Genomic DNA, 15342 nt, shown 5'->3' on the forward strand with positions numbered 1-15342 from the left:
CATTGCTACTCAATTGCTTAAAAAGAGGACCTATTAAAAGCTAATCGTAGTAAACCAGTGTTAACCTTTTGAGCCTCATGAACCCCATGTTATATTGCTGAGTATGACATGTACTTCCGCTTGCTTTATATTTCATATATTTGGAAAAATCCCGAATGGGTACTAGATTGCTAGTCTAGAGGAGTTAGGCTTGTGGTCAACCAGTCAATTATCCCTCTAGATTTGGAGTCTTCGCCTGAAGATCAGAGTTGTCTTTCCGCTGTCTATACTCTGAGGTTATATTCCTTATACTAATACATTATGTAATTAGTATTGTCTTTTGATATTAACCTTATTTGTGGCTATATGTGAGATTTAACTTTCTGGGCTCACATATAGTGTGTATCTGGTTTTGTCTTTAAAACCGGGTGCTACACATCGGTGTTGTCTCATGTTCAGATCTTCTTGGGTGAAGAAGTACTTTAGGTTCTTGTGATTAGTGTAGATACTGCATCTGTTCTTGATCAGGTATTGTCTCTAGATCTTCAAGGCATGCACAACAGCTGCAAGTTCAAGGTCATGGGTTGGGTAGCATTGCTCATGGTCCTTCAACTGGCGGGAAGCATAAGCTATAACTCTCCCATTCTACATCAGAATGCAGCCAAGTCCTTGTTTGGATGCATCACAATAGACCATGAAGTCTTGCTGAATGTCAGGCAACTAGCTCAAGAGTGGTGGTAAGTTTCTATTTCAAGGTTTGGAAGCTTTGTTCACACTCTGACATCCACTCAAACTTGTTGGTCTTCTTTAGAAGGTTGGTCATAGGTTTGGCTATCTTGGAAAAGTTCTCAATGAAGCGGCGGTAGTATCCTGACAACCCAAGGAAACTCTGGATATCAGTCACATTTTAGGGTTGTTCCCACTCTTTCATAGCTTCAATCTTGGTGGGATCAATAGCTACTCCCTTAGTAGTGAGAATGTGACCTAGGAAGGAGACTTCTTCAAGCTAGAACTTGCACTTGCTAAACTTGGCATACAACAGATTCTGTCTCAGCTTCTCCAGCACCACTCTCAAATGTTGCTCATGTTCTTCTATAGTGGTTGAATAGACAAGAAGGTCATCGATGAATACCACTATGAACTTATCCACCTCCTCCGTGAACACCTTGTTCATCATATTCATGAAGTAGGCCAGGGCATTAGTGAGTCCAAAGGACACAATAGTGAACTTATACTACCCATACCTTGTGACAAAGGCTATCTTGTGAATGTCCTCAGTCCTGATCTTCATCTGATGGTACCTAGATCAGAGATCAATCTTGGAATAGAACTTAGCATTCCTCAACTAGTCTAGCATATCATCTATCCTCGGTAGTGGGTACTTGTTCTTGATAGTTACGGCATTCAAGTTTTGGTAGTCAATGCACATTCTCGTGGAACCATCCTTCTTCACAAATAAGATAGGGAACCCTAGGTTGAAGCACTAGGTATGATGTACCCCTTGTTAGACAACTCCCTAAGCCATTTCTTAAGCTCCTCCAGCTCATCAACTGACAAGCGGTAGGGCCTCTTAGCAATAGGTCACATACGAGGCAGAAGGTCGATCACAAACTCCACATCCCGATCAGGTGGCATACCTGGTAGCTCTTCAAGAAACACGTCAGGATACTCACATGCTATGGGCACCTCCTCGATTGACTTGGCTTCCAAGGCACACAACATGGAAATTGTTCTCTCAAGGTTGGGCTCACATCGGATCATGTGCCCACTAGGATGTGTTATCTCCACATATCTTGGCGAGCAAGATATTACTCCCTTGTGTTGAGTCAGCCAATCCATCCCCAGTATGACATCTAGTCCATCAGAGGGAAGCAAGGTAAGGTCGGCTAGAAAATGGTGACCCTCAATGATGATGCTCACTCCCTAACATCTCTTCGTGCACATAATACGACCCAAGGGTGAACTAGTGTCTATAGGCTCCTTTTGTGGAGTCACTGGTATGCTATGCTCTCATGCAAACTTGGTGGATATGTAAGAATAGGTAGCACCTGAGTCAAATAATACCAAAGTTGTAGCTCCATGCATAATAAACATACCGTACACCACATCGAGGGTGTTCTAGGCGTCCTTCGTAGTTAGGTGGGTGAGACAACCACGGATGGCTCCAGCAACATTCTTGTGCGGCGTACCCTAAATAGGAATTTGTCTTGCTAGGGTCAGAGCAGGTGGTGCGACATTCTTCATGGGGTAGTCAACGACCTTGTGGCCTGGCTTGCCACAGCCAAAATAGGTGAAAGGCACGCTGCCTGTAGAGGTGGGTGCAGCAGTCTTCCACATGTCAGGGCTCTGAGTAGGGCAACTCTGAGTGGGGCGGTGGTAGTTGGTGGTGTAGGTACCACCTCCATCGCTCGAAGCAGGTGTGGCTCCCTAGACGGCATGTGGGCGAGGCAGTGAGGGCACGTGAGCACATGGCCTCTAAGGTGCCAGGGCGCGAGGTCTGCTCTTGGACCAGCGCTTCTTCTCCTTGTAGAGGGCGTTGGCCTCTTGACGATCCCTCTCCATCTCCATGACCTTGTTGATCATCCCTCGGAGGGTGTAGCAGGTATGACCCAAAAGGGCCACCTTGAGGTGCTTGTTTAGACCCTTCTTGAATAAGTACATCTTCTACATCTTCTTCTTCTCAGAATCTATCTCACCGGGAGTGTACCTCATCATGCGAGTGAAGCAGTTAGCGTACTCCTAAATCTTCTAGGACCCTTGGGAAATGTTGCGGAACTCCTCCACCTTAGCATCCATCATGCCCTTGGGCACGTGGTGCTCACGGAAGGTTTCAGCGAACTCCTCCCGTGAGATGTGTGCGGGGTCAGCGTGGGTGTCATAGTAGCTGTCCCACCACGTGTGTGTGGCACCGATGAGTTGTAGGGTTGCGACTCCAACACATTCCTCATTGGAGCAAGTGGTTAAGTCTAGCTTCTTCTCCATCTCACGTAGCCAGTCCTTGGTGGCGATGGGGTCATCATCAGAGATGTCGAAGGTAGGGGGCCTCAGCTTGAGGAAACCCTCCAGCTTCCTCTAGAAGTTGATGGGTGGGCCTCCATTATGGCATAGTAGCCCCTCAGCTAGTGTCTCCATGAGATGCGTCTAGTGGTCCATCACCTCAGATAGAAGTGGTGGTGGTGGAGCATTGTCGCCCCTAGGTGGAGCATCCTCGCCCCCAGGCTAGGCTACGCCTGACTCCTCTAGGATTAGCTCCTCCACATGCTACTCTCTAGTGGGTGGTGCCTCCTCCTCAAGGTTGAGGGCAACGTGGGTGGCATCGTGTCCTCCATGGCCACAGCCATGACCATGACCACGACTAGTGAGCACGGGGGACGGGGAGCCATAGTTTAGACGTTCATAGCAGCGACATGACATCTTGCTGCAAATGTTAGGTCATGAGTTGTTAAGTGGTTAGGTGATTTATTAATAATTTTAAATCTAATCATACACTCAAACACAGAAGCAAGAACAACCATAAGAAGCATTAAGATCCAAGCATTCATTACATCAGTTTATTACATGGTGATGTCTCTAGCAGCTAGACTAGAAGACTCATGAGAACCGCACTATACGTAGGTAGGCTCCAAAAGAGGGACATTCTACTCTAATCCTGAAAGTAGTCATGTCTCATAGCTACACAGGGCTCATCATCAACACTACAACTACTACATTATTAGAGCATCACTAAAAAGCTAACTTTGACTAGGTGGTGGTGAAGTGCTAGCATCCATCTCTTGGAGCTCTGTATCAGTATGGTGTATCCTCGAGATGTACTCTAGGGCCTACTCCATGGTCTTCGAGGCCATAGGGTTGGTCTCAGATAGGCTTGCCTTCAGATTGAGCTTGGTAGGCTCAACACTAAAGGTCTCCTTGCGTGGCCTCTTGCGTGACCCAGGTGGTAGTAGCTTCTACACCTCCTTATACTCCTTAACAAGCCTAATGTTGGAGTCAATCCATGCCTGGCTTATCCTGCTTGCCTTGTCCTTGAGATACTCCGTATACTTCATGTACTCGATGAGGTGATGCAAGTTGTGGGAAGCATTGAGACTCATCTATACTAGGTCCTTCTCCAACATATTGCAGTGGCTCTCTAGCATCATCTTCCTGAAGCTGTACCTCTTCTCCTTCTTGATATAACTCCTCAGGGACACCTTCTTGCGCTCGAGGGCATCCTCAAGCTCGTATACCTCACTACGCTAGATTTGGACATCACTGTCGGCATCATCACTATCGAATTTATGAGAACCAGCAGTGATGTACCTTCACTACTGGTTATGAGCTTGAAAATGAGAAAATGATTGGGGCTAGGCTAAAATCGACAGTGAAGCACCATATCACTATCGGTTTGTGGCTTGAACCGGCAGTGTTTTTGTGGCCACTTATCATTGCCGGTTCAAGCCATAAACTGGCAGTGATTTGGCTCTATCACTGTCGGTTCTAGCCAAGAATCGACGGTGATAAGCCTACAACACAAAAGGTTGCAGTCGTCCTCTTCTTCCTCCTCTCTTCCATCTCGAGAACAGAGGCGTGCGTTTGGACCCATCCCTCCATTGTTGCGGCTGCTCTTCACCATGAAGCTAGCGCTTGGATTTTGAAGAATGGCTTGATCTTTTTGCTTTAAGGTTAGTAATAAACATCCACTCCTTTGATTTTGTTGCTTAATTAGCTTCGTTTTGATGGCTACATTGCTTGATTCTCATTCTAGTTCTTTCTCCAGTCTAGAGAGCACTTTTCCAATTGGATATTTGTGCAAGGCTCAAATTGTGGTGAATCCATCATCCAAACGGTTGGTGTCTATAAACACATTTAAATTCCTAGCTAATTATTCCATGGTGGTCAAGATCATCATTGTTTGTATGTGATGCTATAATTAGTTCTTAGAAGTAGAGTAGAATAGTTGTTCTTCAATATTGTGCAATAATTGTTTTTTACTACTATTTTCAATTTATAGGGCCGGGGCTACCAATTTCAATTTTCCAATAATTAGTATACAATAATGTTTTCCAAAAATGGTACCTTCGAGCTACAACTGTTGGTCATGAAGCTCGATTTCTTATTAATTCTTTGTAATTACTATCTCAATATTTTTTTGTGTAGAGATGGATCGAGAGTGGATGCATCTGTCCCGAACGGACAAGCGGTACATGCATGGTGTCAGCCAGTTTATCATCGATGTCAAAGCCCATGCTAGGAATGGGAACCCTGTCTTTTGCCCATGCAAAGATGGCAAGAATCAAAGGAACTTTCATCAAATTGAGTCTATACGATCACACTTGATTACCAGGGGGTTCATGCCAAACTATACGATATGGACTATGCATGATGAGGTTGGTGTGAATGTTCTGTAGGAAAACGATGATGATGTGGACATGCCTGACGTAGCCATCCATGATGCTGACGAGGAACCCGGTGTCAACACAGAACCTATGGCCACAGTTAATAATGTGTTTAGGAACATGCTAACTGATGACACCGAGGATAACGATAGCATTTCTCAGCTGCTACGTAATGTAGAGACCAGATGTCTTAGTGAAAGACAGCTGAGAAAGCTAGAGAAAATGAGATAAGGTGGCAAAACACCATTGTATAGGGATTGTCCAATGAGCAAACTGGAAGCCAACATCATGCTGTTAGAGTTCAAATCAACAAACAGATTGAGCGATAAAGGCTTTGATCAGTTGTTAGGTATAATAAGGAAAATGCTCCTAGAAAAAATGAGTTGCCGGAAAAGACATACATGGCCAAGCAAATAATCTGCCCCATCGGCCTCGAGGTTGAAAAAATCCACGCGTGTTCCAATGATTGCATATTGTACCGTGGAGAAAAATACAAAGACTTAGACAAGTGCCCCAAGTATGAAGCTCCACGGTACAAGGAAGGGCTGTCAGATGAGGGTACCAAGACCAGAAGAGGTCCCATAAAGGTCATTTGGTATTTCCCTATAGCTCCTCGGGTGCATAGGCTATTTGCATGTGCAAAGTCAGCCAAGCTATTATGCTAGCATGACGAAGAGCATAAGAAAGATACAATGATGAGGCACCCTGCTGATGGGCATGACTAGAGGACTATCAATACAATGTTCTATAAGGACATTGGTGGAGTGGTAAGGCACATTTGGTTTGCTTTGAGCATAGATGGGATGAATCCTTTCGACCAGGTTAGAAGCAATCATAGCACCTGGCCAGTGACGCTCTGTATATACAACCTTCCACCTTGGGTCTGTATGAAGCGGTCGTACATCTAGATGCCACTACTGATCCAAGGGCCAAGACAAACTAGGAATGACATCGATGTGTTTCTGGAACCAATGATCGATGAACTAGTGGAGATGTTTGAAAAGGGTGTGCCAGATGTTTGGGATGAGTACAAAAAGGAACATGTCATGATCAAGGGAGTACTTATCGCTACAATCACCGACCTGCCAGGTCGAGGTTCATTGCCTAGAGAGAAGACAAAAGGATATACTGGATGTGTCAAGTGCTTGGACGACACCAATGCGGTAAATCTGCTAAATAACTCAAAGATAGTTTATATGGGACACTGTAGGTTCCTACCTAAGGATCACCCTTACCGTAGGAACAGAAAAGATTTCAATGATACTATGGAGAAATGCTTAGCTCCAAAATATCAAGACGGGCCTATGATACTTCGAGAACTCAACAAACTGGAGATTGTCCTTGGGAAGGGGGACAATGCAGTAGCATCGCCTGATGGGAGTGTTTGGAAGAAAAAATTAGTTTTCTGGAAACTACCTTACTGGCTATTTCTGAGTGTATGCCACTATCTTGATCCCATGCACATCACTAAAAGCGTGTGCGCTAACACTCTTAACACCTTGATGGACACCGGGGGACATCGAATGATTCACTAGCCACACACCTAGACATGCAATACATGGGAATCAGGAAGGAGCTGCATCCCATGGAGCTAGAGAATGGCCAGTTTGAACTTCCGGTTGCGTCATGGACATTGAAGAAGGAAGAAAAGCGTGTGCTTATTTCTTTCTTCAATGAACTCAAAGTCTCGATGGGCTACTGTGCGAACCCAAAGAGGCTAGTGAACATGAGAGAACTCAAGTTCAACTATGGCCCAATGAAGGCCCATGACTGTCATGTCATTATGACTCAGCTGCTCCCTATTGCCCTGCATGGTATCCTCCCCCCAAAGGTCCACGCCCCAATCATAAAGCTTTGCTCGTTCTTCAATGTGATCTAAAAAACGTCATTGATGTGTCCATGCTAGAGCAGTTGCAGCGGGACATAGCCGAAACTCTCGTTAGGCTTGAGATGCATTTCCCGCTGACTTACTTTGATATCTCATTGCATCTGCTCATTCATCTTGTTGACCAAATTAGAGCCCTTGGCCTAATGTACCTGCATTAGATGTTCCCTTTTAAAAGATTGATGAAAGTTTTTAGGAGGTATGTTAGGAACAGATTCAGGCCAAAAGGAGGCATGGTTGAAGGATGGTCAACGGAGGAGGCCATTGAGTTCTGCACATATTATCTAGACATCAAAAGGGTTGGAGTTCTAGAATCTCATCATGAGGGAAGACTATGTGGCAAAGGAACGATTGGGGAGAAATATGTTACAGTAGATGACCCTATTTCTTTTAGACAGGCATAGTTCGCTGTTCTCCAGCAAGCTGAGGGTGTGATGCCATACATTAATGAGCATAGGCAATCGCTGCAAACTCTGTATCCAAGCAGGTCATAGGCTTGGCTGGATAAAAACATAAGAAGGAATTTATCAATTGGTTGCGATGTCGCTTGCTTGGAATAAAGTTGGGTAATCAACTAGATGCCTTAGCCAAGGGACCTTTGAGTGTATATCTTAAGTACTAAGGGTATGAGATCAATGGATTCACATTTTACACAAAAAAGCAAGATGGAAAGAGCACGTACCAAAATTGTGGTGTTTGTTTTGTTGTTCATGATGAAAATAGCAACGTGCAGGCGACATACTATGGTTTCATAGAGGAGATATGGGAGCTAGCCTATGGTCCATTGATGACATCTCTTTTTCACTACCAATTGGTCTGACTCGAGGAAATCAACACTGATAGTGAAGGGTTCACTACCATTGATCTCACTAAGACCGCATACAGAGACGACCCCTTCATCCTTGCAAGAGATGTTATGCAAGTCTTTTATGCAAGGGACAGCAAGACAAAAGGAAGGTTAAAAGTAGTCCTAGAAGGGAAAAGGGAGATTGTTGGTGTCGATGGAGTGATAGATGAAGAAGACTATAGGGGCTATCAGAAAATGCCTCCATTCGGGGCGAACGTACCCCTACCTATCCTTCAAGAGGGTGATGAACCTACTTATGTATGGCTTGATCACAATGAGGCCCTCATTGTTGATGCACGTAAAGATATTTAGATTATTGTTAACTATGTAATCATTATGCACATAACCATGAAGGATGTTTGATCCTAATGAAACTCTCATCTCCTCTCTCCTCCTCGTTAATACTCTGCCGACTCAGCAAATATGCCGACGTATCATAACAATTAATGAGAATGAAAGTTATTTAAAACTACCATTGAGACTTCCGATAGAAGGACATTGGGGCAGCTATTCTCTTCTGAGTTACTACTAGTAGTGAGGGATCCACAACTCCTTAGCGCCACTGGTCCCAAACCAGTTTGTAGTCCCTGCTCACAATACTCAAAGGAGCCTAGCCCACAGTAGGCATTGAGCAAAGGTGTAGTAGCTCCAACCTTCATTGATCATTGATGTATGTGCTCTTGGAGATGTGAATGGGAATGCCTGTGGCTTGTGTGTTGACTGTTGAGTGATCCATTTACTTGATGCATGTACTATTCTAGTCTCCAGATCAGGCCGAGATGAAGAGGAACGCTAAGAAGGCCATGGAGAAAGAAGGTGCACAGAGAAAATTCATTTAATAATTTATAAAATTGAAACAAAAATTTTGGGCCACTTAGGACTCGAACATGGGTCTCAGGGGCTAAGTTGTGGTGTCTTAATCGTTGAGCCAATAGGAGGAGTTCGAAAGAAAATGAAAAGTTATCATACTTAACACCTAACTGCTACATTTTCAAAAAAAAATGCTACACCACATCACTACCGGTTTGGGGAATGAGCCGGCAGTGATGTAGCCTCATCACTGTCGGTTTATAATGAGAACCGGTAGTGATGAGCTATTTCCCAAATTAATTAATAATTTATAAAATTGAACAAAAAAAATTTGGGCAGCCTAGGACTCGAACACAAGTCTCGGGGGCTAGGTTGATGGGTCTTAACCATTGAGCCAGTCAGAGGAGTTCGAAAGAAAATGAAAAGTTGTCCTACTTAACACCTAACTACTACATTTTTCAAAAAAAACTGCTACACCAAATCACTGTCGGTTTTGGTTTTAAAACCGATAGTGATAGCTTCTATCATTGTCGGTTGCTCAAACCGACACAGAAGGCTCCATTCACTATCGGTTTTTAAACTAAAACCAACAGTGATGTGTAGATGCTCCTCACATGCCAACAGTGCTCCTACTGACCACAATAGTTGGAACACGACTAATAGCCCCTACCTCGACAACTTTAGTTCAGAAATAAAAATGTACCACGACTACTAGCCCCTATAAAATGGCCCTCGGCCAAGAGCTAGCCTCTCCATGCATGCTAGTTTTAGCTAGGCCTTATCAGCCATGATACAATGTTTTTCTCTCACAACAAACCACGGATATCGTTATGCGTCATAGTCCACCAAAATGGTGCACACAAGAGATACTAGAAGAATGCTACTGAAGATAGAGCAATGTCGAAGATTGGAGATGCCACGAGGTTCACAAAGCCATCCACTGCGGTGCACATCTGAAAAAGGCCATGTACAGACAAGGCGGATTCATCGATGCCACCTTGTCATCTCCAACCGGTATAGCTCGTAGACCACCTCAGTGCTGTTGTTTGACCCTAGTTGTGGTGCTAGAAGAATGCTACTAAGGTGGTTACATTATGATGTATTGATACACATTGATTGTAACATTGACCTATACGCAAATAGGTCTTTGTTATCGTATATGGAATTTTAGTGTAAGGTCTTTATTATCGTATATGTAATTTATTTCTAATATTTTTGTTATTTTTTGATGTATTTTATTACTATCTAAATAAATATATCGTTGTTGTTAAAACTTTCCCACTGTACTATCTAAATAAATATATCCTTTACATATATGCACCTTCATTGTCGGCTCTACTTACAAACCGGCAGTGATATTAACTTTCATTGTCGGTTCAAATTAAAAACCAGCAGTGATGTCCATGCCCTCCTATATAAAACAAACTACCGGCCACATACATCGATCCCACCCACCCACAAACTCTCACAGTCTCATTTCTCATGTTTCACTCTCACTTCTCAAGAAATCCACTCTCTATGTGATTTGGTCATGGCTCCTGCATTTTTCAATGGTATTGATATGTTGTCTTCTCCAATATTCTATCTATATTCATTTGATCTATACTTATATTCATGTTTCTTTGAATTCTACATTTATATATATTCTTATTCCTTGCATTCGATCTATATTTAATTATGTTGCCACATTTTACTTGGAAGAATTTTTTGTGCATATATTTTATGTTCATATTTATTTTGGCATTTCATCAATCAGGTGGTATGAACAACGGACCTCCCCCACCACAAGAACCAGGTTTCCATCCTCGTGATGAGCCATTCACTCCTAATGTGGCCATTCTACGGTTCCCTGTTCCAGCTATTGTATGAAATATTTTTCAACATCTTTTGTTTTTTGATGCTAACAAATAAGTGTAATTAGTTTAATATCATTGTTGCATACATATATATCGTAGACTATATCTTGAATAAATTGGCTATAAATAGCACTTAGCTAGTTCTTTATCTCGGACATTATCAAGAACAGGGCATCTAATGCAAGTGGTCGGCTATGGACGTGTGAACTCAGTTTTTCCATCCCTTTGAGGGGTGCAAATCATCGAAACCATATCCACGAGATGGGAAGACAGAGCCCAGACATGATAAGTGCCCAATTTAGTGCCGTGCTCATCTATTTAGAGGTACTTCGATGTGTTTGCTATGATGTGCCTGATTTATCGCACTTCAAGGCACTTGCTTTGAATGCTGGTGAATCCCCGTCCCGCAAGCAAGTGAATGGTTTACGAGCTACAACCATGCGGATGTGGTAAAATGATCACTTATACCTGAGTCATGATTATTTGTTGTTTATTATTGTAATAACATTATCTAATTTTTTTTTCTTTTTCTCCACATGTAGATTGCGCTCCAGGACCTTACCTACGCTGCATGTGGCTTGTGGGCCGTTCTAGACCAAGCTACGGAGCAACTCGGGTACGATTAGGACTTCTGCAATGATTTCCTTAGCCAACTCACTATAGAAGGATGCTAGAACTACATAAGGATTACTAACAGGGGCAGTGGTTATATCTATGGCCAACCATCCTTTCGGTATTATGAGGCACGTGAGAGTGCACTCATACGGGCATTGGACTTCATTGATACAAGCAGATACATAATCCGTGACATCAATTACCATATATGGCTACAGAGGCATGTTAGTGTGCGTGGCCCGATCAAACTCGGTAGTGATTCTGATAGTAATTAATATTTATTAGGTTGTTTTCAAGGTCGTAGTTTAATTGGGTTCTAATTTTAATTTGTACGGCTTTGTGTGTTTAATTATTGTCATACATGTAATTCGTGTAACATTTGTTGGGCAACTAGAAATATGCATTCTGGTGTCGTATTCATCTCAAACTTTTTCTTAGGCTTGCATGTGCCACGTGTGAAGGAAACACCAAGTTTGGGATTTTTCAGAGATGGTTTGCTACTTTCTGAGGTTTAATTGAATTTCTGCACGACGACACCGTTTAATTATAGGTTGAACTGAGTCTACCCACAAAAAGATCCAGAATGGTGCTAAACTTTTACACTAGCTCTAATGTGCCCTAGGGATAAGAATTTTGTGGAGGTCGATGACAAAATCTATTAGGTCTAAGATGAAATTCACCCTCTTTTGTCTTATTCGGCACAAAGAAAAATATAATAAATAAAAAAATGATTAGAAAAACCTCATATCCTTTGTGGGGTCTTACTTTGGGTGTACATGCTTGCCAAAAAAATTTCAAGCCATTTCGACATAGGCGGAGTATACATGCTTCACAGAGGTACATGCGCATTTTCATCGAACCATGACTATACACATAGGTTATCAAGGTTTCTATGGTTCATAAGCATTCCGGTGTCGTATTCATCTCAAACTTTTTCTTAGGCTTTCACGTGCCATGTGTGACGGAAACATCAAGTTTGGGATTTTTTAGAGATGGTTTGCTACTTTCTGAGGTTTAATTGAATTTTTGCGCGACAACACCATTTAATTATAGGTTGAACTGAGTCTACCCACGAAAAGATTCAGAATGGTGCCAAACTTTTACTCAGGCTCTAATGTGCCCTAGGGATAAGAATTTTGTAGAGGTGGATGACAAAATCTATTGAGTCTAAGATGAATTCACCCTCTTTTGTCTAATTCAGCACAGAGAAAAATATAATAAATAAAAAAATGATCAGAAAAACCTCAGATCCTGTGTAGAGTCTTAATTTGGTTGTACATGCTTGTCAAAAAAATTTCAAGCCATTTTGACATAGGCGGAGTATACATGCTTCATAGAGGTACATGTGCTTTTTCATCGAACCATGACTATACACATAGGTTATCAAGGTTTCTATGGTTCATAGGCATTCCAGTGTCCTATTTGTCTCAAACTTTTTTGTAGGCTTACACGTGCCACTAGTGATGGAAACACCAAGTTTGGGATTTTCCAGAGATGGTTTGCTACTTTCTAAGGTTTAATTGAATTTCCGTGCGACGACACCGTTTAATTATAGGTTAAACTGAGTCTACCGACGAAAAGATCCGAAATGGTGCCGAACTTTTACACAGGCTCTAATGTGCCCTAGGGATAAGAATTTTGTGGAGGTCGATGACAAAATCTATTGGGTCCAAGATGAAATTCACCCTCTTTTGTCTCATTCGGCACAGAAAAAAATATAATAAATAAAAAAATGATTAGAAAAACATCATATCCTGTGTGGGGTCTTAATTTAGGTGTACAAGCTTGCCAAAAAAATTTCAAGCCATTTTGACATAGGAATACATATGCTTCTATTTATTTAGTATATAAAAAAACACAATACAATGTTACATTTTTTAGAAAAAAAACTGCTACACAACATCACTGCTAGTTTGGGAAATGAACTGGCAGTTATGTACCCTCATCACTGTCGGTTTATAATATGAACCGACAGTGATGAGGTATTTCCTGAATTAATTAAATAATTTATAAAATTGAACAAAAAAATATGGGCCGCCTTGGACTCGAACACGGGTCTCGAGGGCTAGGTTGAGAGGTGTTAACCGTTGAGCCAGTCAGAGGAGTTCGAAAAAATGAAAAGTTATCATACTTAACACCTAACTGCTATATTTTAAAAAAAACTACTACACCACATCACTGTCGGTTTGGGGAATGACCGGCAGTGATGTACCCTCATCACTGTCGGTTTATAATGCGAACCAATAGTGATGAGCTATTTCTTGAATTAATTAAATAATTTATAAAATTGAACAAAAAAATATGGGCCGCCTAGGACTCGAACTCGGGTCTCGAGGGCTAGGTTGAGGGGTGTTAACCGTTAAGCCAGTCGGAGGAGTTCGAAAAAAATGAAAAGTTATCCTACTTAACACCTAACTGCTAAACCACATTACTGCCGGTTTGGGGAATGAGCCAGTATTGTTGTACACCCATCACTATCGGTTTAGGGAGTGACCCGACAGTGATGTACCTCCATCACTATCGGTTTCAACTTACAACAGGAAGTGATGAGATACTAGTATAAAAGAGGCGCAGTTGAAATTATCCAAATTCATTTCAACCCCACACCAACCCGTCCCCCACACCGTCGGAGCTAGAGCACCACCCCACGCCATCCACTGCCCCATGTCGGAGCATCGCCCCATGCCATCCACCGCCCCAAGCTAGAGCCCTGTGCCTTTCGTGCCCTCATTCATCGTCCATGACGTCGGCCGTGCCCCTCCTCCTTCCCAGTGAGTGCGTTTAGGAGCACTCCCACCGCTGAGGCCTTTAGAAGCATGCGGACAGCTGCTTTCCCTCCCCCACAGTGAGTGTGTGGCTCACTGCTCGTTGTGTGTTTGATGAAATGCCCCCATGGCGTTAGCGCCTCATAGTAGTGCTTCTCCCTCCTGGTTCCTACCTTCATAGTAGCGCCTCATTGTAGCTTGCAGAAGAAGTCGGCGCCTCACCTAACAAATCGTAGAAACACATATGGAGCTATACGTTGTGGCTTAGCATTCATTTTCTCGACAGCACGGGATGAGTAAAGTGACTGAGTCACAAGATGGCATAACATGGAGTGTTTGGGACAAGAAGAAAGTGACAAATATACACTGTGTTAGGAAAAATTAGTTCAAATACATCCACTCCTATGTGTATTATAGTTTTTTAAGACAATTGATAGTGTATGCCCACATTGATGATGCTGTTAGGGTATGTTTGTTTGTTCAAGCAAGAATCCTAGGCATCCGGTTTTAAATGTCTAGGACTAGATTAAGCTGTCTGGCTAGGGCTCGGACGCCTTGTGACTTCAGAGAGCATTTGCTGGTTTTTATGAGCTTTCTAGCATCCTTACTAAGATAGTCTTTTCTAGCAGATTTTAGATGATTACTGATGATGATGTATTGTGTGGTCTTGATACAATCACTGTAGCTACGTATTTGATGTTCAAGTACAAGTTTGTGTGCTCTCGCCTCTCTATCAGTCAGGAGAAGAAATGATACATTTCAATGGCACAGACATGCACCAGCATCCCAAAAATGCATCTAGTTGATTTTTTAATTTCCTAGAAGATGTGGTTTTCTATTATTTGTTCATCAACCCTTTTATAGCAAAAGCCCCATTGACATACCTACAAATATTGTTCATTAGAGCAGTGGTATCCATATCCTCATGTTTCATGTAGATTTTGATATAACAATGTGTGGATTACCAATGCATCAATGAGAGGTTTTTTAGATACTAATGGTAATGTAAAACATGACATAGATAGGTGACACCTGAATAAGTGGATTTTATTAAGATATGACTATATAAGTCAATTTTAGCTTCCTCCAAAATTCATAAACCAATCGGTATAATATGACTATTGGGAGCAATGAAGAATTTAGTTATTCATCTTGCACATGAGCAATACTGACAATGTATTGCCGAACAATGTTCTTACTCTTAAGCTTC

The sequence above is a fragment of the Miscanthus floridulus genome, chromosome 6 (genome assembly GCF_019320115.1).
Source record: "Miscanthus floridulus cultivar M001 chromosome 6, ASM1932011v1, whole genome shotgun sequence".
NCBI lineage: Eukaryota > Viridiplantae > Streptophyta > Magnoliopsida > Poales > Poaceae > Miscanthus > Miscanthus floridulus.